This window comes from Ptychodera flava, chromosome 8 (assembly GCF_041260155.1).
Source record: "Ptychodera flava strain L36383 chromosome 8, AS_Pfla_20210202, whole genome shotgun sequence".
In the NCBI taxonomy this organism is placed as follows: domain Eukaryota; kingdom Metazoa; phylum Hemichordata; class Enteropneusta; family Ptychoderidae; genus Ptychodera; species Ptychodera flava.
Genome location: NC_091935.1, coordinates 20,971,876 through 20,997,236, shown reverse-complemented (window position 1 = coordinate 20,997,236; position 25,361 = coordinate 20,971,876).

Genomic DNA, 25,361 nt, shown 5'->3' with positions numbered 1-25,361 from the left:
TCCTTGGGCGTCCTGGGTCTGCAGAACACATCGTGTCCTTTTTATTTCCAGAGTAGAATCATCGGCAAATTATATAATCTTCCCAGGAGATCAAGAACACACTATTTCCCTCACATCCGGTCAGGACAAACGTTTTGAAAAATCTAGGAAAGATCTCTATTGGGATGAGGATCATTGTTTATTGGGTCACAGACAGTATTGATATTGTTGCTTAGCTTGAAAGTAATAAATTGCATCTCGACAGACATACTGTGAGTGGAGAATATTTATATTCAAGTATTAAACGAGCCTTACAAATTCTCCACACGTGATCAGACACTAAAGGAAATCAATAGAGCACTGTACTAGAGATTTCCCATAATACATCATGATTTGTACCAACGTAGATTCCCCTGTGAAGTCAACCCTGCCATGTCTCCCATATGTAGAGAAATTCCTGGACTAGTTGTAAAAATTCTGAAAACGTACTTTTAAGGACACCTTTCTTCTCAATTCCTGTTTTAAAGGATCAAGGACATTGTGCTTGATTGAGAGAGGAGATAGCATTTTTGTAAATTTTCCACTGATTGTGTCCTCAGCCATACAGAATAATGTGATGGAGAGTAGGGAGACTAGTTACACCCGTTTTATGAAACAAAGGGATATTGATTTTTTCAAAATAGAAAAGACAAATGAAATTTACATGCTAACTTTTTTCAGAGAATGACCCCTTCAGTTGCTCATAACTTGCTTCCCAAAACTGTGACATTTGTAGTATCTCCACAGTGTGACTTTTATGGTTATTTAATGGTTTCTTTGAAATTTATACTACAATATTTCAACGTACTTTTGATAAATATAATTAATCAATTATATTGAGATTTCACATTATTGATTTTTATGCAGAACGGAAAAAGTTATAAGAAAACTAACGTCGTCGGTAAAAATCAAACAGGATTGTGGGTAATTTATTGTACTGTGTAGAGTAGCTGATGGGCCGTGCGCATTGAAAACCTGGTCTGTTTTTGCTTGATGTTATAAACACGACCCTCTTGCTCTAGACTGTAGCTATGCTTAGATGTCTAATGTGATATTCAAAACCATTTCGTCAGTAATCATCCGTCGAAGATGCGAAACGTCTGCAAAACATTAATTGATTTTGCTAGGGAAGCTACCCTGAGTCAATGCTTTATAGAGGTAATTTAGGTGTCTGTATTTCACGCTACTCGTAGACAACGATTTTTATGTGTACCCTAAAAATCTTTCAGCAGAGATTATCGTTATAAAGGTAGAACGCGCCACGGGGACAGATATTCGGACTCTCAAATTTCTACAATTCTCTTTTGATATACCATTTGTGGGGGCTCATTTTGAAGCTCTTGGAAAAAGAAAACTTTTCACCGTCTTAGTTTTTCGAAAATCCAAATTTTTGTTTTGTCCCATAGAGTCAACACAGGGTTGGCGGCCATTTTGAATTTCAAATATTGCAAGATGTCGGATAATTTGTTGCCCTAGTTCAAAACTTTACACGGTGACCCCTGATCTTTGTTGTTGGTTTTGTAAGAGAAGGGTTGAAGGTTTCAATGAGGAAAGTTTGAGCGAAAGTTTAAGTCTTTCACTTTCGGGGCGCATACTACCTTAGGCCTAATAGGCCTACTACCCTATGCTGACGATGTGGAGCTGTCTTCGCAAACATCACTTATGCCTTTCCCTCGTAGACTTTGCTAACTGCACTGCACTACACAGCGCCCTCGTCATTAAAAAGATTCCAATAAAGGATTATCTGCAACTTTTTGTGTTGATATGTGTAATCGTTAAATTTCCTTGAAACGCCGTTACATTGCTGTGGAATACATCATTTGTTTCATTGTATAAGCATTTTGAGAGACGTTTGTACAGAGGTTTCCATCGAATTAAATCTGCAAACATATTGCTAATTATTTTGCTTTTTATGCACATTGCGTATCTTCGAATTTTGTGAAGGGACAACACCTTTTTATTTGATGACAAAAATGAGAAGTAATTACAAAAGTTTGTATAATAAGTGAACAATTTTGTGTTCACCTAAATGGCCTCAGATCCCAATCGCGAGGTCAAAACATCTATGCGTCCAATGTCCCACATTTATTTGGTCACAAAAATTGCATTTAGGTATACCCCCGATCAAACATTTCAGCTCAAATCACGTACATTTATGTCCTAAAGTGTCCCGAATTATACCAAGTTACACTTGTAAAGCTGGTTATCCGTTTGTACAGTCCCACAAACTCAGAAGCTGACAATATTGTATCGAAAATGGCATTTTCTTATCAGAACTACCAGTGCCATCGGTCACTTCAAAAGAAACCATTAAAATGGTTACATGTTACACTTTTCTTACAGAAAAAGTTGAAAGCCTGAAAAATTGAAATATACAAGGCGAAAGAAAAAAGTAAGAAAAATATGAAATAAAGATAAATGTGTACTTTTCAAAATGACATTACTCTTGTCAGAGAATTTACATGTATATGGTTCTATCTCTATCAAGGTTGCGCTGGGGTGGCGCGAAAAGGCTAGCGCGACAGCTAAAGATGTAACCCCTAAACAAGCAAAAATGCTTTCTCAAAGGTCTTTAATAATATAGAATTTACAGGACGTGAGAGAGAAAACTTGAAAAGATTTAAATATATTGCATAATATCATATATGGTTTTAGTTATACGGGATCGACAACCGTTTAGTAAGATTCCTTCTACCTATTGTCCCTTTAGCCCGATTGACATCATTTTCCTAAAATCATCACTTTTCCTCTAAAAACTAGAAAACCTTTTAAATATCAAACGTGCAACGAAATCGTATCGCACATTGTTAGCAGCAGAGAACATATCAATGTGTAGCAAAAAAAATCGGAATACAGAAAAAGTGTATATTTTCTGATTATTACATTATACTAAAAGTTTGCATTAATATATTCATCGATTGTAAACTATATGTGTAAAACAACAAAAACAACTTTCCGACTTTCTTTGGTCTTTGTGATATTGGGGCATCAAAACCTTTGTCTCGGTGTTGTATCCCGAAGAGTTTGTGCAGAAATAGCGTTTTCCGCTACCTCTAATTGCATTTCTTTTTAACCGAAGTCACCCAAGCCTAGCCAGCTGAATCAGATTTTCGCAGAAATTCTGCGCGCGACAAAAATAGAACCACTCGCGGTGTACGACTTTCTCCTAACGCAACCTCCATGACCACACAACGACTCGGAGATTGGATTTTCCGAAATCAGTGCCCGTGGTCTTCATTTGCTGGTTCAAATGATATGGTACTCTCAGGGAAAGACGTTTGTAAACTATCATTTAAACACCCTAAGTAAGGTTGGATTTTGTTTTCAGTGTACACAGTCACAAAACAGAATTTCTGCAGCTGCGTTCATCAATTTGGCTTAATGAACGGTCGAATGGCCATTGGTGTACGCCGCTATGCGTTGACATGGGTACTTCGCTCAAGCTGCGCTGATGTTCTCGAAAGTGCTTTTTACAGACACTGTCACAATCACATTTAACGTATTGACGCCAACCATTCGTCACAGGAAATTATCGTTAGATTGGCATCGATTGGCCGGCCACCTGCAACATCCACTATCGCCATTATAGATGTTATCTTTTCATGCCTGAGTGAACATCAATAGTAAACAATTTCATACCGCCAAAGCTTAACTTATTTTACAATTTTGCAACAATTAGCTAATGCAGAATGTTTAATCGCCATATTATGGACAGGAAAACTAACAATACTAAAAGAAGGGAGTGACAATTTGACCTGTGTTTATAAAATTTAATGAAAGCATAAAATGCATACCCGTTTTTAATTAACGAAAAGATTATATGAGATTAAAGCAAAGAGATTTACATTATAACATCACACTAGAGAAACGGACATGGACCAATATATTAATCGACAGACTGTATGGACTAGCATGAATAATGCCTTGCCTGCGAACGCCAGTTTTCTGGGTAAATCGGATAGAGGTGCCAGAGAGGGCGTTATGTTGTCCACGTCAAGAAAAGCCTTCACTCGACTGCCGGAAACCTTGAGTGAACACTTTAAAGACTCGGCGTAAAGGTATCATCGATTCAAAGGCGGACTCGATTCGACGAGGTTTGAATGTAGAGAGTAATTATTTTCAATTATTTTACAAGATATTGATAAAGAAACTCTTATTGGATGCAATATTCATTGAATATTGATCGCTATTTACATATCGGCACGAGCTACAATGTCATAATGTACAGATGCTGTCAAGAAGAAGTTGAAAATGGATTTAAATATGTCTTTTTCAAGTTTTTGTTGAGGACATATTACTTGAGAAAGGACGTTCCTAAGATAAGTGCTGTGCTCGTTTGATAATCCGCCAAGTAAATAAATGTAAGGAAGTCAATCATAGGTCAGTGCGTCTCTGTGAAGAGGTCTGTAACTGGACATTTCGGACATGTTTAATACATATTCTTCCACGGTGTTTGCCGTTTAAGGCCATTGCTTTTTATATTGGGTTTCTGTGGAGAAAAATACATTATATTCGATTTAGACATAACTTATGATCAGTAACAACCATATTAACCATACACAGGAGAGGGCGTCCTTCCAATAAAGTGCAAAAATAAACCTGGATTTGTGCAGTCCACACTTGACAGTATCGGCGTTAAGTATATTATAGTGAGTAGTTTTCTTATGGCCATAGCAAAATAGTTAACCTAAAGAAGAAATGCTCTTACTAGCTGAGATGTCATCAGCTCTAAGTTTTAAACCGATATTAAAAATGTCACAAACATGGCTTGCTGGTTGAAACGTAATAGATATGCCTTACATGTATTTCCTTGACATTTTGCCCCTGTATTTTAACATGTGTTTAAAATGATTTTATTTTTTGTTGGTTCATGTACGGCGCGCCGACTGTTTCAAAATTATTTTAAATATTTATGAAGATCCAGAAAAAAATAGCTAGGGTTAAAAAAACGAGGGGAGGGGTCATCAAAGATAAAAAAATCGCTAGGGGTAAATAAAAAGGGAGAGGGTACTGTGGTAGATAGAGAAAAAAAATCGCCGGGGTGAATAAAAAAAGGGGAAGTATATCCAGAAAAATCTGGGGTATTGAAAAAACGAAGGGTTGGGGCAACATCCAGTGAAAAATCGCTGGGGTAAAAAACCAGGGGGGTACTATTGTAGTGGTAGATCCAAATTAAACAAAATCGTTTGTGTCATTTACAAAACGAGGGGGATGGGGGTTTAGCGCTGGTGTAAATAAAAATGGGTCGGTTAGATATTTGTGCGGATACAGAAAAAGTATAGGGTGAGAGAAAAGTGTTTCAAAATTATTTTGGATATTTGTGGTGATGCGGGAAAAGGGATTGGGCAAATAAAATTGGGAAGACTGAGAAAAAAAACGATCCGTGCTTGTTGAATATGTGGAGTACTTGTTTGGGTTTTACCCCAGCGATTTTTCTCTGGATGTTTCCCCCCCCTCTACCCCTTTGTTTTTTCAATACTCCAGATTTTTTCTGGATGTGCTTCTTCTTTTTTTATTAACCCAGGCGATTTTTTTCTCTATCTACCACAGTACCCTCTCCCTTTTTATTTACCCCTAGCGATTTTTTTTATCTTGGATGACCCCCTTCGTTTTTTTTTAACACCAGCGATTTCTTTTCTGGATCCTCACAAATATTTAAAATGATTTTTGAAGCAATCGGCGCGCCGTAGTACATAACCATGCAAATGCATAGAGGTATCTCAAAAGGACCGTTTCTTCACGGCCCAATTGTCACTGTAGACGATCCGCTGTAATAAAAGAAAGCGCGCGTAAATTCAGCATAGGTGGCGCTGCGTATTATTCACCATTAAACTTTTGTCTGTGAAAGACCTTGCTTGCCGTTTGAGAGGATAATGTGTGGCAAGTCAAGACAGTAAATCAATTTGATGTATTCATTTTATTCATCCATCAAGAAGTCAATTACAAGTGCATTGAGATGAAGAAATTGGAGCACTATATCGTAATATTGAAAGAAACAATTGGGTATGGGAAATGCTCTTGTATAATTACGCATAAAATATTGATCGGTGGCGCCGGTGAAATCACGGCGTTTTCATTTCCCGACGAGACCAAAGTCTTCAGAAAATACTAGACACTTTGACATACTTGCCATGGTATAGTACAGTGAATACGAGCGAAACAAGTTCAAAGCATAAATCGATGAAATCGCATCGGTATCAATTAATTGATTGTGTTATAAATCAAATCACAATCATGTATATATCTGTCTATCTATCTGTCTGCCTGTCTAATCTATCTCTCTGCCAGGCAGGCAGGCAGGCAGGCAGGTATGTATGTATGTATGTATGTATGTATGTATGTATGTATGTATGTATGTATGTATGTATGTATGTATGTATGTATGTATGTATGTATGTATGTATGTATGTATGTATGTATGTATGTATGTATGTATGTATGTATGTATGTATGTATGTAATATGAAGTGTATGTAATGTATGTATGTAGTATGTATGTATGTATGTATGTATGTATGTATGTATGTATGTATGTATGTATGTATGTATGTATGTATGTATGTATGTATGTATGTACGTACGTACGTACGTACGTACGTACGTACGTACGTGTGTGTGTATGTATGTATGTATGTGTATGTATGTATGTATGTATGTATGTATGTATGTATGTATGTATGTATGTATGTATGTATGTATGTATGTATGTATGTATGTATGTATGTACGTACGTACGTACGTACGTACGTACGTACGTGTATGTATGTATGTATGTATGTATGTATGTATGTATGTATGTATGTATGTATGTATGTATGTATGTATGTATGTATGTATGTATGTATGTATGTATGTATGTATGTATGTATGTATGTATGTATGTATGTAATACAAAGTGCACTGTAATTTTTGAATTATTCTCGAAGGACGACCACGCAGAAATATCATTACATATAATTATATGCTTCTTATTCAGTGTATTGGCAAGTTGCAAAGATTATATTTCACATTATATTACCATGCCCTGTCCATTGCGTTTTAATTGGTCGAGCTGCACCACGTGACTGCCCACAAATACACAGTAATTGTTTGTTTTCATGCCCGTGAATCTGAATAATATCGTAAACATAGTAACTTTACGGCTAAAACGAAAATTGTGATTTGTACAAAGATCATAATCAACCACAAAATAAAATGGAACATTTATGGGCCAAATTTAGACGCTTTTTTTAAACAAATCTCCGGATTTGCAAAATTTTTGCAGCGGCGCACTACTCTCGCTGACAGGTTGGGGGGCCCCGTTTTCGTTCGCACGAGAAATTTTCGTAAATTTTTGAACGGTTTTTCGGGGTTCGTTGATAATATAATTGAAATAACAGACTCAGCACTGACCATTAACGTTTATTTATGGGCGCGGGCGAAAGGAAAGCCAAATTAACGGGCTCGGCAAGCCTCGCCCGTTAATTTTTGGCTTTCCTCTCGCCCTTGCCCATAAATAAACATTAATGGTCAGCGCGTCGTCCGTTATTTCTATAATCAATGTACAGCATCTACCTGCGCTGTCAAAACCCAAGCTGAAGTGCTGCTAATTTGCTGATTGATGATGTCAATGCAAAGCAATCTATGGTAATAAGCTGAGTCTTCAATCTGACGAAAATATATACAGTGCAATAGTATTTTGCCTACTGGAGCATTATTATCCCGTCGTGTTGTTAGGAAAATAAATCATTTCGTCAGGACTTTGGTTTTGAAAAGGAAGATTCAAAAACTACCGGATTTTTTGCTTGATAAATTGTGTACGGCCAGTAGTTTAAATTTTAGTGTCGACAAAAGTATGACGTCTTTTGTGGAAATACTCTGCCAGACTCAATATCGTTACTGTGATGCAATAATAGGACCAGTCTCTTCAATCCAATTCAATCCTTGATAACATGGTAATTTTCTCGTCACGTTTTCAAGTCACTTTCAACGTCGTCAGCACTAGCCAAGGAATTTCACATTGAGGCCGGACAATATTCCCTTTTCTCGATTCATAGAAATCCGTAGTGTATGTGCGTGGCTGTCGGGGAGATTAGATTCGCTAGATTAACAAACGGTGGAAATAATTGGCAAAGGTGTGTGCTCGGCACCCTGGGGCATCCAACAAAAATATATTGACAGACAGTTTAAAAGGAAGTTCAGCTGGAGATGATAACACGGAGTCTCTGTATCAGAGAAACAAACGCCGCTGGATGAGGGTTTCCATGGCGACATTTACATAGCTCATATATAGGTTTTGATTTGATTTTGAAAATAGTTTGAAGCGAACAGAACTGCGTATACGGCAGGCATTAGTCTGGGTTGTAGGGGCAGAGTTTGCGATCCTGGATCAAACTATGAAGCGACTTGACGATTTAAAAGGCTGCCTTAATGATCTGATAATTTGTGAATCAAAAGCGCGGTCCACGAAAAGACAGACAGGAGGCTTTTAACAAAATTAGTTGATCAGATCGTGTTGATCTAAACAGGTACTGGACATTGAGTCAATCATGTTTGATGAATTTTGATATTTGAGCCATCGGTGAATGAATTATTAAAATATTTTCAGTGACTAGCATGCATGTGGCCGTCCCTGCTGTCTTCCTTTATGCATTTTATTGTGAACACGATTGGAACTAATTTGGGATAATTGGATGGTGAAGTAATGTCAATTTCATCTCAAATATAACCTCATCTGCCTTTCTTTTTACACTACACATTTGTTTTTATAAGTAATTTGTAATATTGCAACATTAAACTATAGGGCACCTAACATTTTGAGAAATTATAAAAATATGAAGATCCAATTATCCCAAATTAGTTCTAATCATGTTTGTGTTGTCTTTCCTGTGGAGAAATTGGGATTAGAATATCCAACAAGTGTATGTTCACATGTAAAAAATGTCCCCCAAGAACAAATATTTGACTTCTTGGCGTGAGCTGCTATGTTAGTCAGAATTGAAACTCTTACTAAACCAGAAAAAATCGCACTTAAACGGCACTGTACAGCTGTAAACTTCAAGCGTTGGAATTGAATATGTAGGGGCGAATTTGGTCACTTTACCATATTAAGACACTAACTTTATTTTAACTGCATCGCTTTTGTTCGCCGTGTTGATTGAATGAATAAACTGTCGGCGAAAGGACGAACTACACAGGTCATTGATACAGGACCAAATAGTAATGTGTTTCCGCGGCTATAGGCTTTATACATTGTGCATCGCATCTGATTGCAACGGGGTGGAAATATCTCGAGGTGAGAGCAACAGCATGACCCCTTTCTAAACTATTCACTAGGGTATTTCAGATACCGATTCCAAACCATTTCTCATGGCACGCGCAGTGGAGTGACTTCTGACACAGGCTTTTCCCTGTTGTCATTCACAGATGAAGAAGCAAACGTCTAGGTACAAAAAATACCAGTTAACCAAGTTAATAAGTTTATTTAGCCCTATTTAGAGTTTTAAACTTTAAAGAAATTCGCTTTCAACGTGTTTCAGATGTCAAGTATGCATGGGAAGCCCGAGAAGCGATCTCTGATAAATGTTTGAACGCGTTGAATCGATCGCTGGATGAGAACCTTGCAGTTTAATGTACATACCATGTTGTAGGTCATGAGGGATGTGTAGCCATCCGACCGTTAACCGCCCACTCTACTCACACGAGCCATTTGCCTGGAGGACATGATGTATTATTGGTTTAACATAAGGGGAACGAACCGTACTTTTCAGTCGACTTGGTCCTAGTAAAATTCTCAAGTTTCTGTCAAATTAAAGATGACCGACATCAGCGTATAAACATCAGGGGAAATACAAAGAACCGCAAATCATTCTGAATAATGTCAGGGGCGAAACACTACGCTCCAAATGGTCTCTTACAAAATTCATTGATGTTCGACTCGAACGCTGTATGTAACTTTTGGCTAAACGCACATTCCATGTTATACGCATGCCACTATGCCTACATGGGCATCTGTCTTGAACGCTGAAATTATCGGACGTCGAGAATAAAGGAATATACCAAAATTCGTACTTTTCGTTTAACTTGAAAAAGCATGACGTGCAGATAAAGAGTAAAGAGGAAATATCGAGATTTGTATTTAATTTTGAACGATCTCAGTGACGTCATTGTCGAAATGTGTACGATTCTAAGCAATGTCAAAAATAAGAATAATAAAGCAGACAAAAACTACCCACAAGGAAACAGACATACGTACCTATGCGTACGTACACGCCTATACTTAGCTAGCTAGCTACTTACCTACCTTCCTACCTACAAATACACGTGCCTACCTACCTACCTACCTACCTACCTACCTACCTACCTGTAGACTACCTACCTACCTACCTGTAGACCTACCTACCTACCTACCTACCTGTAGACCTACCTACCTACGCACAAATAAATAAATAAAGAAACCCAAAATGTTGGGCTAGTTTTAGCTAGATGATCCGATTATGGAGGTTACCCAAGTGCATCTTGTGCATAACGTGTATATATACCATTGACTGTTCACGGTCTCGCCTCTCCTGCCGCTGGATAAGCCCAACTTTGAAATATCAGCGAACATCCCTCTGTGATATATATCGCGTCTACGCAAATAGCCCAGGGTTGACGCAACAAAAAGTCTTTAATACGCAAATATGCCATACCGGCACTTAATATGTTGTTCTTAATTGGAAACTGACACACGTTTGCACAACCGAATCGTGGTAGCTGCAGGCTGACTTATCACCACAGTCATGTCACCTGCCGATTTGTTTACGTCGTGTAGTGTTTTCTTTGAACTTTTACTCCAGGGGGAAGCAATACATGAATCAGTCAGATTCTTCCAGGTTGCTTGTTTTTCCTCTCGGACCTGATGAATGATTCACACGCGATTTCTCGAGACCCCATCACTCAATTTCATCCTGTTGATTTTGTATTTTCCGTCACATGAATTACAACCCCCTTAGTGCAACCTTGATTCGACATTCATGGATATTGTAGTTCAAAGAGGGAAGTCGGAAGTATTATTTACATTTAAAACATCCTATTCTAAATTATTATTTATGTCCGTATATCGGCTGACAAATATTAGACATATTATCAGCGTATTTTCTTCGCAAGACGTGCGACTATAAAATGTGTTCAGGGAAAAAACTCGATTTCACATTTCACTATTGATTTGTAAGTTGCCATTAAGAGAATAAGTAGATAGAAAGGATTATAATTGATACCAGAACAGTTGATGTTTTTGTTTATGGTAGACACTTCATATACGGCTGCTCTGAAATAATGAAAGAAATATGTAACATTGTAGGCCAATTTTTTCAGCGAAACCAAACTAGATACGGATTGCGCAATTGGTCATAGGTATGCATCGAAGCGATGGGGTGACGACCATAGTGAGTATTAAAAGAGATGGCATTTTTATTCGATATCTGTGCAAATCCAATTTCCTACCGCAATGTTTAATTTCAACTTTTTAAACAAACACCTGCATTCCAATAGCCGTCAGTTGACCTGTACGCACAGATGAAAATAGTTGGTGCACAATCTTCTGGTACCACGCAGTTAGGACCTAAATCATACATCCGTATATGAAAGGCAAATATACGGGCTCTTTCCCAGATGATCTGTGCATGGATATTTATGTAGCACCCTCGCAACCTGCTCGCTCACCAATTCCATACGGATGTTGACGATTTACGATGCCGGTACGAGCGCTTCATAGGCGTATATATCATCAGACATCCCGCTCAGTAAAAAAGAAGCCCGAAGTCAAAGCAACGTAGAGCACGAATCTTATTGCTTTTATAACTTTACGCGCGTTGCCTTCCGCACAGTTTGAGCTGCTCAACGCTGTAAGAGGTCACCAAGCAACTTGCAGATTATTCACTCAATAGAGTCATTCAGGGCACCCATACTTATCCTAATAACTTTGTTTTAATCCAAAGGGAGGCTTGGTTCTCGTGTTTAATACCGCAAGTTGATTAATGTTCACACATTAATCTGGAATACATTAAAATGTCACCAACATATCACCGATAGGTACTTCTTTTTATCCTAAAAGATGGTGAGTAACTTAGCCTTCTTTGTCAAAGGCCTTCAATTTTAACCACACTAGTGAAGATGTGTGTTCTAGATGAGATTGCTGTCAAGGAAAGTACACATTGGTTTAATTACACAATCAAAACTAAAGCCGTCACAGTAAGGCATTCGGATATGTGCTAAGCACTTTTCAAACCTATAGCACCCGGCTGTGTATAAACAACTCAAGTCGAACCTCTACTGCAGTTTCTATACGTCTTTAGATGCTCTCAGGGTCACGTCTATCTCTGTACGTCTTACCGTTATTGACTAGTGGGGTGCAGCTCACCTTGAGCTAACATGACAGTAATTGAGCATGTGTTTTAAAGCTTCACACGTTTGTTACAGGGAAACACAATTTAATCAATTTGAAAGTGATCTGCCAATTAGAATTCTACTCTTTTACTTCTCTTTTATTCGAGTGGCTATTGACAAAGCAGTCGATGGAAATCTTGAACGAAGCTATCACAAAACAAGATTCTTTGCCCAGAAAGGTGCATTATAATAAACAAAATTACCTCACTTTCACTCGGGTGTCCGATGTTAATTTTTCTAAGAATTTAATTCCTTCTTCGAGAATCTTTCACGCGTAATTGTGAAGGCGTTTTTATCAACCGCTGAAGAGGAAAACCACAGTCAATTGAGTGAGTATCATAAAAGTGTGCAAGTGCACGAAATGGACTATTCAGCAACTGTTTACGATATGATATGCAGACAATAAGTGTGTCTGAAGATCGAATAGCGCTGGCGAAATTGTAAAATCCAATTTAAACTTCTAATTTAACTGGGTTAGATTTGACGTTAATAATATACAAGTTGCAAAAATAAATACTTGTATATTTCCTTTTCTTGGCTGCTGAATTGTGAAAATGATTCGTAACTTTGTGTTCACGTTTGCTCGATAACAAACATTTTCAGAATCGTTTTTCGCAAAAGATTGTGATGGCCATCAAAGCAGTTCTTTGGACGTCACCATACTAATTTTTTCATCTATTTTTTTCTTGACAATCACACCATCATTTTTTTGCACCATAATAATTATAATTTACACCATAATTTGCAGTAATTCATTGGAGTCTTGCTTTGCAGCACGCGAACTCACATGGCATTAAGTTTAACTTAGCCTTCCTCTGACATGTTTAAGTACTTAAGTTGGCTAATTAACTCATAGTATGTCAAAAAGTCATTCCATTAGCGATATTGCTCATAAAGCCACTAGAAAAAAAATATCTCGAGATCAATAAATGCTAACCAGTTTTCATTTTGTTTATGAATTATGAAAGAAATCGTTTTATGCATCGTAGCCTTATCGTGTAGGGCATGTAGTGTCGTTCAATAACGATTTAAGAGCCTTTGGCGATTAAAATGCTTCAACTGAATCGGTCATGAGGAAGGAAAAAACCTCCCAGGCAAAAACTGTCGCCACCTCCTGACATTAGTGAGGTTATTTTGGTCACGCACTGGAAATCATGCGTGTTATTAAGTTCACTGAAGTTGACAGAATCCATAAATTGTCAAAGAGTCGTCTACTGTTGCCTTCTGCACGTTTAGCTATTGCGAGGAAATCGTCGTATAATGTAGACACATGCAGCGTATCTCCACAGGAGTTATTGGTTTATATGACGAACCGGTCAGTAAACTTGATCCTGTCTTCAACGCACCCGGCCATAACCTATCCGGCCATAGAAATCATCTGAGGCAAGGTGAGAATGACCGACAACGCCTTGGACGACGTCGGGGTGGTTAAAATACAAGGGTTGACAGGCCGATTCTCAATTTTCTAATAGATTGAAAAGTAATTTGTTTCCTCATTTGTTAAATTGGTTGGTCATGTTGTAAGAGCTAGAGCAATAAATAATCTTGTTTGAAACGAGCGTTGCGCACTTCGCTTCAATTTTGTATGGCTAAATAGCAGTTACAGTATAATGTTGCTTGATCTTAATCCCCTGTCTCTCCATGTTCGTAAGAACCATTAGAAATTTGGAAGAGGATGGTTTAGAACGTAAACAACATACAACTTTTTTTGAGCTTTCCAAGATTTGACATATTATTTCCAGATTATGCAGCCGGGGCATGCACACTTTCCTCCCAAAAGTACTCATCTTTTTTTTTGAGCCGATTCATATGAACATTTGTTGCTGCAAGATCTAAGGCAAATCTGCCAGTTTTAAGACTAGATTTCCTATAGCAGATTTTGTCAATTTTGACCATCGTTTTCTAAGATCTGGAGGCTGTTCCCTTAGCATAACCGGCGGTCAAATTTCCCGAATGACGTAATTCGTGACGAATCTTCGGCAATCTCTCTGCGCTTCTCAAACGTTCGCAAACTGTATCAAATTGGCTTTTTTCAAAACTAATCAGGTTACGTCAATTCGATATATTTACACAGTGTAAGCCAACACCGTATCGTCAATCGCTACCAGAAAAACAAACCATGCTATCAATGTAATTAATGACTCATATTCTTGTTTCCTTTAAGGTTACCGCTCAAGATCCCACAGCGGGACTGACAAGCGGGAACTTGTCACGAGATATATCATTCTAATTTCGTCGTGGGCACACATTATTATAGACGGTTATCATCAATTTAAATTTGTTTTTGATTAATGTATGCCCGATTGCAATTTGTAATCCCGAAAGCCGTGTCCGATGTATAAGTTTATATCTTAAAGCTTTCACGTTGAGCACTTAATGCAAGCTTTCTATTTCCTTTGCTGTCTCAATACCTTTCTTTCACTTTCCCGCGTCGACACCAAGGCTATAAGAGTCTCATGGGCACACTCTGTTTGTGAGATTAAACTCTACTATATACTTTGTGACCAATATAATTGCGAATGCCTTTGACCATGAATTTATTTCAATGCATTGAATCGGTGACCATTAAATATGGATTGATGGAGTCTAATTTCAATCAAGTTCGAAAATTGGAGAGTGACAATCTAAGTTTTACAAAGTACACGTAGACACTGATACAATCATTTTAACATATAAAATTTTCGAAGAAATAGTCAGCAATATTCATAGTAAAATAAATAATAGGCCTTTAACGACGGTACGTAGGGGAAAGCTAACGACCGCAAATTGCTTTAAATTTCTTCGCGGTTGCATAATAGCTTTTTTGACAAACCCACATCTCTTGAATTTATTCACTTGAAATATTCCCGACAACTTCAAGGTAGCGCTGTAATTTCCGGCATACAGATGAGAGACCTTGTGTTGTTGATGACCCGTACCTGACAACAAAATCGCACCATCAAAAGCGTGAAAGAAAGCACAAGGAAAAAAAATCCGCCGCAATCTATTTAGAAAAATGTAAAGAATTTCCGCGTAAGAGGCCAATTCTCAAGTCAGGAAAGGAAGTTCACTTAGAATCAGTACGCAACGAAGTATGCTTATATGAGCCGCTTGATTCGGGTAGAGAAAGAAACATAATTCCCCTCTTTAAACTGAAAGGAGATAATTCTTGGTAAAACGTCAAAAGGACATGTACTTACATGTACTACAGTGATTTTATATTCTTTTATCTCCATCAGCTGTAACCCTAGATGTAATTTTCGGTATTTTAGTTCAATCATAAAAGACAGTTTCTCGTTGTCCGATCAAAATCACATCGTTGACATGTCAGGGGTTGTGTTCCGCTTGTCAATTACAGACCTTATGCCTGCATTACCTCGGTTCATAGTTAACAACTGAATTTCAGTTAAATCCAGTTGCATCGATTACATTTCATATAGTATACACTATCTGATATTTCGTATTTCAAGATTGAGAAACTTTATTTGTTTGATAGAACGCAAAACAATGAAAATTTTGTAAGAATCTACTGCTGCACTTGGAATACACACGCCGTCGATACGTGCACATTCGTAAAAAGGGGTCATGCTCATGGTTATCTACAGCAACACCAATGAACTTCTCAAGAAATGATTTAAATTGCTTATCATCTGGCAATTTAATAACACTGATTCGCCAAAAGCGACACATAACCTAATAACAATCAGCCCCCTATGGAAATGATACTTACAGAATTAGGTCAATGAAATCATTTGAACCTGACAATATTTATAGTACACGTCGTCGTTCAGTCTCTACGGATAATATGAAGTGCTGGCGTTTGTAAGTCTCTATTTTAAGAAACGCTATATTACTCATAAACAAAGGTACCACCTTGTGAGCAAAAGTGGAGGCGGTGATAGCAAAGAGCAACTTTTTTATTTAATTTTTATTGTACCTTTTTTGGTCGTCGCTGTCACACTACCAGCATCATTATGTGAACGAATTAGACCATAGACCAAGGTATTCACGAGACGTTGATTGTAGAAAGAAACGTGAACTATTTTTACTTAGTAATGTATCAGGGAAAAGAATCACATTCGCGCAAAATATGAAGGCTCGTTAAATTTGCAAACATTGTATTATTTGTGGCAGTGCGCTTATAGATTCTAGTCATGACCAATATTCATAAGCACAGACCATGAGAGAATTCAATTTAATGATTTCTTATCACAGACAATTTTCAGACGCTTACATATTCCATTACAGATACGAAAATAAGAGTAATGCAGTTTATGATTCGACATTGATGGCTTATGTAAATTTACAGTAAATGCAAATTAGTTCGAGTGATGCTACAGTGCTTTCATTTAACGCAACATACTTCGTAGGACGAATATATAGAATGCCACTTTCATATCATATCGGTCCCACTTTGTCTTTGTATGTCCCTAGATATCCCTCTCACCTTATTTCTTTCTTCCACGCGCAATATCCCTCATGATAGTAAGTTGAAAATGACCAATTTCTTGCGTTTGTGTAGAAAATATTTCCAATTGTCATTCCCCTTTCCCCTCCTATGCCCCATGCTTCGAAAATTATAACAAATGAGACAGGATCACTGTTAATGTCATTGGATTATGGATTGGTATGATTGCGATTATTATACAATCATATCCACAGTTTCATCTTGTCCATTGTCGGTATATGAAAATTAGTTCATTGCGGAAAATGACTTATAATGAGTAATTGAGAGATCTTTCCTTGAACTTTTACACCTCAGATGAATCTTTACCTAAGTATTTTAAACCTAACATTTGTCGAAGAGCAACCTAGCTTTACACAGTCATTTGATACCAAAACTATTCTATCATAATCGACATAATGGTAAAATCACGATGAGATTCAACTGCAAGCGCCTGTTTCTTTAATATGATGTGGCGAATGTGTTTTAATTGTCGCAATTTGCTCGAAGTCAAATGTCACGTTGAAAGCAAATTCAAGTTAACAACATCCTCGTTCAGAGTTTCATATTAAGAATTGTGTTATTCACATAAAAATTGTTTCATATGTAATATTAGTGTGTACCCCGATGAGTCGCTTTGATCGGAGGAGAGTTCACGCAGGCTGTGGTAAGTAGTAATATACCAAACCTTAACCAGCATAGAAGGTTAGAAGCGAAACACTGGGCGTTAAGATAACAGGGAAAATTTTATTTTGATAAAATAACTTTTGAAAATGTTGGGAATCTTTAAAAGGCAGAGTAAAAGTTTGGCCTTCGGCTCTTACAAATGCCCTTTGCTATTTGCGGTATCAAAGTTGTCACTTTTTGTCGTCTGCTTCATTTCCCTCGGACAAACTTATTCACATCAAAATTGTTTCATGTATGTTTTTTAACATCAGTGTGTACGTCGATGAGGCGTTCTGATAGGACGAGAGCTCACGCAGGCTTTGGCAAATAGTAAACCTCAACCAGCGTAGAAGTTCATAAACGAAACACTGATCGTTTAGATTACAGGGAAAATATTGTTTTATAAAATGATATTTGAAATTGTTAGGAATCCATAAAAGGCAGAGTGAAAGGTTGGTCTTCGTCCCTTACAAATGCCCTACTGGAACAATTGGCTCGCTGTTCGCCGTATCAAAGTTGTCACTTTTTGCCATCTGCTTCATTTCCCCTTAACAAACATGGCTGAACACAGGTACTCTATCTGGGTGCCACTCGCTTCTTATAACATTCGCCTTGCGGATCGTGCCATATCCCACGTATTGTATCAAGCACCTCGTATATAACAACCTGCATTGGCGGGCGTTATTGCTTAAATTTAACACAGTTAGACATGTGACGACAAGAGATGTTAGGGTTTCAAATTATGGCTGCTTTTACACGAAATAATGCTCAAGAGAAGATCACAGTTAACTATAAACCTCGATGTTGTCGCACAGGGACTAAAGAATAAACGAGACATACAAATAGGTCACCAGCCTCAAGTAAATTTCCACAGCTAAATTATAGAAATTCAAGAGATCTGCTCAAAAGAATGAAAGGGGCGACATGCTGGTGCCGATATAAAATCTAACATCACGTTGTAACAGGAATATCTCACTATGGTTAGTCACCTGGTATTGCGCCCTGGTTTCGTGACTGTAGGGTGTCGTTTCCCCATGTCTCCATCTTTTCAATACAACATCGCATAAAACCAACAATCAGTCGATGAAGATGTACCTCGACCTATTGTTTGATGAGCAAGTGCCAAATTAACAATAATATCCATGTAGATCCTATCGCATCATGTTTAAAAAATGTGTACCAGATGAAACATTTGGTTATAAATTATCTGCACTACGGTATACCTAGGATTCGGCATTTCTTTCGCTCATACAAGATCAGGGGGCCGAGATGTTTCAGGATTATTGAAATAATCATGACATTTCAGTCAGATGTGCTTTAATACTATTTCGCAAGCGTCACGGACACCGCGTAACATAAATGATACGCTTCGGTCTGGTACGGCGCCCTGATTTCTTGACATCAGCCAAAATAAGCCAAAGGCCAACCTGTCATGACTCGTGTAATGGCATACCCGGTACAATATTCCCCAAACGACGTCTGTCACGAGTTAAACGTTGTCTCCTCAGCTTTACTTCATATCAAGGCAGAAGCAATCAGTGGCTAATTGGATTTCATGTAGATCTTATCGGTAAAAAAGACAACTTATCTGACCAGAGTTTTTAGTTAAAGGGATATGTCGAGAAAACGGCTTGGAAGGGTTGTTTGATAAATGAAGACGTTCTATGACGCACGCCGTAACAGATAAGACGCTGTAAAGTAACTGAAGTGTAAAGTGTGCAGTAAAATGCTGCAACTTTCTCATGATTACGTCGGCGATGACGATAAGAAAACGACCCTGTGGCGTTACTGGGAAAAAATAAATGATAGCAGGTATCTACTGAATACAGAATCGAAACCTTGTTTCGCTGATGTGAGCTACTGGTGGACTCAAAGACTCCACTTACGAAATAAAAGCTGTTAAAAACACCACCCAGAAGAATACCCAAGACTTGCCATAAAGGTTATTGCATAGTTAAATGTCTTGAGTGTGGAAGTACGAAATTGTGTCCCATCTCCCCGCACCATCTCAAGTAGTTGTTCATGAGGATGATAGTGGCCGACAATAACAAAGCATTAGTTTTGGTTCTCGATGAGGGCTGTATTCAGCCGCATTTATATTTTAAAGTGGCACTCCCACTTGGTAACATTTTTAAAACACATTTTTAAATGCCAACGGTCGATATTTGACGTGTTGACTACGCGCGGATCGCAAGATATCGATAAAAACATGTCCTCAAAAGAGTAAAAGTTTTAATTCCGGTGGCCCACCTAAATTCAGCTTCGGAACATTGAACGTTCGGCACTTGGGCCATTGTCCACTAAGCTACGGAGTACGAGTCTACTCGCGTCGGTGATCGGTCATGCCCCATAGGAGAAAGCCGATTCTTACTTACTCGGCAAAAAAAACAAAAAAGAAAGTTCGCTGATTCCACCAGAATTCGCATAGGTGAATAGTATAGCGGCTGGAAAAATATCGGGAGTGCCTCGGCATTCTTACCCATTGATAATCGATGCATCGATGGTCTGTAACTCAATTCTGGTCGCAGACAGATTAACCCTTTCTACAGGAAAATTGTCTAAATATTTAGAGTACATTTGACTTCAAAAAAACCAACATTTCATCACGGAAACACCCTGGATAATCGCGGTCGGCACACCTAAGTAAAACACATCTTTGCCTTGCTAAGAGCGCACTGCACGGATAATGCAATACAATACAGAGGCAATGGACATTGACAGGATTTTAACAATTTGAAACTGAATATGGCAAAAACTACATTGACGCGGTAGGAGATGATATCAGTGATATAAATCTGAACTGTGCATTTCTTTCATATTCAAATTGGAAACATATTTACGAAACAGAACTTAGTTTCGGCCGACAGGCTGTCTCAGCACTGGCAAACGACAAAATGTAGTTATCAGAGGCGGCTAATACTTTATATGTAAACAATTGATATCTATCTAGTATTGTTAAAAATATAATACAACTGATTGAGAATAATGAAAACGAAAAAAAAACTAAGGAGAAGTTTAAAAAATAGCTGAGGTAAAGGCATAATGCTGTATATTAAAGTCTTCGCAGTGGAAGGTAAATTAATTGCGTCGTTCGAACTTCCTATGGACTCCCTAGAATATCGTCAATTAACACAACAACAAACCTTCGGGGGATTTCGGGTCATAATCAGAAAAAAAACTTCGGGATGTGAAAAATACGCTCGAGAAATGACATGATTTTATCGATATCTCGCGATCCGCACGCAGTCGCCAAGTCAAATATCGACTGTTGGCATTAAAAAATGTGTTTTAAAAATGTTAGCAAGTGAGAGTGCCACTTTAATAACTGATGCTCGAGTTTATCTACCGTTTTATATTTATTCATTTGCATAAAGTACATGGCCTTCACCCATTTATTTTATCGTCAGATACCCAATGAATTACAGGATGAGCTTCCGATAATTACTTACACACACTCTCTGTCTCTGTCTGCCTCTGTCAGTTTGTCTGTCTGTCTGTCTGTCTGTCTGTCTGTCTGTCTATCTATCTGCCCGCCCGTCTGTCCATGTGTCTGTCTCTTCCTCAGTCTGTCTCCGTCTGTTTGCCTCTGTCTCTCTGTCTATATGTCTGTCTGTTTCCCTGTCTCCCTGTCTCTACCTCTCCGTCTGTCTGTCTTTCTGTCTGTCTGTCTGTCTGTCTGTCTGTCTGTCTGTCTGTCTGTCTCTCTCTCTCTCTCTCTCTCTCTCTCTCTCTCTCTCTCTCTCTCTCTCTCTCTCTCTCTCTCTCTCTCTCTCTCTCTCTCTCTCTCTCTCTCTCTCTCTCTCTCTCTGCATCACTTCCAGTATAAGATAATGAAGTTAGACTCCATTATCTAAATCACATGCATGGCAGCTATCATCAGCTTGTACACTCAACCGTTCAATTAGCTGTCAGTAGATCATTGTGTTCCAAATGGTTTCTTTAATTTATAGTTGAAGTAATTTGATGTTTATGCAGCCAAGCTGTGTCCTCTCGTATCTCACACTTCATGTTCTTTGAGTGCGTGCGTAAAGTAGAGAAAGGCGCTTTCATTAGCAAAAGCTGCATTTGCAAGTACCTTCTTAGGTACGCTATCACTCTACCTGTGACTTGTTTCATTTACTGATTTCAAGTCCATATAATACTGAACCGCAGTCCATTCAAATCCCCCTGCGTGAATTGCCAATTTAAGCTATCTCAAGGCACTGGGGGAAAACGTGCCGAACGATTCTTCTTTAAGGTTCATTTTCAACGAACACTTCAAACAGCGTCAGATGTGCGCACGAGGCATATATTACAACAACGTCGAATAAACTGAAAATATTCAAACCGACAGAAACGCAAAAAAAGTGCTAAGAAATGTTATGCAGAGATAGCGACGTCTTAATTCCTTGACAATCAAGACAGATTGCCCCCATAGTCAGTTCCTTCCTAATATCCTGTGTTTACACATACTTGTAATTCTTTCGTCTCTAACCAATCAAAGTCAAACACGCTCCTATTCTTTCCCGCCAAAACCGGCTATATCAGTCTGAATCAATCCCTTTACTTTAATGTATGTAGGCACCAAGACGTGTGCCTATATTCAGACCGAATGGCCCATCACTGGACTAGTCGTCACGTATCCACCCATTGATACACTATATTGCTGTAACAGAAGTATAACATAGCAGTGATAATAAAGTTTGAAGAAATAGAGCCGCCGTCTCTGTCTCCATCACTTTAACTCAAACGTTTCTGCTTCACAAACAGTTCCACACATTTTTCGGTGCTGAGACCAGGATATTGGGAAGGAACTGACTAGATGGCAATCTGTCTTCATTGTCAAGGAATTAGGAAGTAGCTATCTCTGCATAACATTTCTCAACAAAAACTTATGGAACTCACATACGAATCATATGTCCCTTATAGAATTATTTGAGTACATCTTATTTTTAACAAAAACACTTGAATCTACCTCCTTTTGAGAATGTTGAACATATGTCAAATTATATAGACAACATTTTGCATCGTCGATCTTTTGTTTCGACAAACGTTTGCAAACCATGGCGAACTCTCATTTCATATGTGCTCCCTTCAGTATAGCAACCATTACAGTTATTAGGGGCATTTGCCGACAAATATAGTATAGTTAAACCTACTCTCGTAAAGCGCTTTCGATATAAAATATCTCTGGGCAATTATACGTGCTGCAAGACAGACGGCTCATTTCGGTGGAATTTCAACCTAAGGTCCATGTTTTATTTTATTTTATGAATGTTCCGTTGACAATAAAGTTGACATCTGCATGCAAAACACGGAATTCTCCAGTCAGAAAGTGATATGATATTCGGAAACGTTGCAGTGGCCGTATTTACGAACCTATAAATCTTTGAAATTCGTTGTTGTACACCGACATTAATATGTAACGATTTGTCGACAACGTCGATTTGAGTATTGAAACACTTTACAACTGTCATCGTACGATGAGAGTACATCTCTTTTAATTGTAAATGGCACTACTTATGCGTTATTACGTTCTTTCTGACAGCTATGAAAAACAGAAAACGGATTAGGCCTAGAGCAATTATATTTCAACATTTGTAATGAACTACGACGCTATAGACAACATATAATAAGTCTAGCTTCAAAAATAAAAAAATAAATAATAAATCAATAAACAATAAGCAAACAAATGTACAAATAAATGAATAAATAAACAAATGAATAAATAAACTAACTAACTAACTAACTAACTAACTAACTAACTAACTAACTAACTAAATAAATAATTGTATGTTTCTCATCAAATAAGCTATTAAGGAGGGCATTGGTATGTCATCCTTGACAGTTTTATGGAAATGTAAACGATTATCACGACAGTAAACTTGACACTGATGGCATAGACCGTTTACAACTCTTGTGTGGCCCGATGAAACTGACACTGATGGCATAGACCGTTTACAACTCTTGTTTGGCCCAATGCAACTGACACTGATGGCATAGACCATTTACAACTCTTGTTTGGCCCAATGCAACTGACACTGATGGCATAGACCGTTTACAACTCTTGTTTGGCCCAATGAAACTGACACTGATGGCATGGACCGTTTACAACTCTTGTTTGGCCCAATGAAACTGACACTGATGGCATAGACCGTTTACAACTCTTGTTTGGCTCAATGCAACTGACACTGATGGCATAGACCGTTTACAACTCTTGTTTGGCCCAATGAAACTGACACTGATGGCATGGACCGTTTACAACTCTTGTTTGGCCCAATGAAACTGACACTGATGGCATGGACCGTTTACAACTCTTGTTTGGTCTAATGCAACTGAGACTGATGGCATAGACCGTTTACAACTCTTGTTTGGCCCAATGCAACTGACACTGATGGCATTGACCGTTTACAACTCTTGTTTGGCCAAATGAAAATAACCCTGATGGCATGGACCATTACAACTCTTGTTTGGCCCAATGCAACTGACACTGATGGCACGGACCGTTTACAACACTTGTTTGGCCCAATGCAAGTAAAACTGATGGCATAGACCGTTTACAACTCTCGTTTGGTCCAATGAAACTGACGCTGATGGCATGGAACGTTTACAACTCTTGTTTGGCCAAATGCAACTAAAACTGATGGCATAGACCGTTTACAACTCTTGTTTGGGCCAATGAAAATAACACTGATGGCATGGACCGTTTACAACTCTTGTTTGGCCCAATGAAACTGACACTGATGGCATGGACCGTTTACAACTCTTGTTTGGCCCAATGCAACTGACACTGATGGCATAGACCGTTTACAACTCTTGTTTGGTCTAATGCAACTGAGACTGATGGCATAGACCGTTTACAACTCTTGTTTGGCCCAATGCAACTGACACTGATGGCATAGACCGTTTACAACTCTTGTTTGGCCCAATGAAACTGACACTGATGGCATAGACCGTTTACAACTCTTGTTTGGCCCAATGAAACTGACACTGATGGCATAGACCATTTACAACTCTTGTTTAGCCCAATGCAACTGACACTGATGGCATAGACCGTTTACAACTCTTGTTTGGCCCAATGCAACTGACACTGATGGCATAGACCGTTTACAACTCTTGTTTGGCCCAATGAAACTGACACTGATGGCATAGACCGTTTACAACTCTTGTTTGGCCCAATGCAACTGACACTGATGGCACAGACAATTTTAAAACTCTTGTTTAAACCAATGCGACTGACACGATGGCATTGACCGTTTACAACTCTTGTTTAGCCCAATGCAACTGACACTGATGGCATAGACCATTTACAACTCTTGTTTAGCCCAATGCAACTGACACTGATGGCATAGACCGTTTACAACTCTTGTTTGGCCCAATGCAACTGACACTGATGGCATAGACCATTTACAACTCTTGTTTGGCCCAATGCAACTGACACTGATGGCATAGACCGTTTACAACTCTTGTTTGGCCCAATGCAACTGACACTGATGGCATATATAGACCGTTTACAACTCTTGTTTGGCCCAATGCAACTGACACTGCAGGCATAGACCGTTTACAACTCTTGTTTGCCAATGAAACTGACACTGATGGCATGGACCGTTTACAACTCTTGTTTGGCCCAATGAAACTGACACTGATGGCATGGACTGTTTACAACTCTTGTTTGGCCCAATGAAACTGTTTTGTGGTACAAGATTGGCCCAATAAACAGGTAATTGGTTGAAAAAAAATCTATTTAGTGTTCCCTTTCAATAATGAAATATCCAACATGGGCATAAGGACTTAAGTTGAGATCATCCAAGTAAAGGAGAATTTTTTAGACATTGTGTTAAACTGTCTTTTCCCGGTCATGGATTTCATAA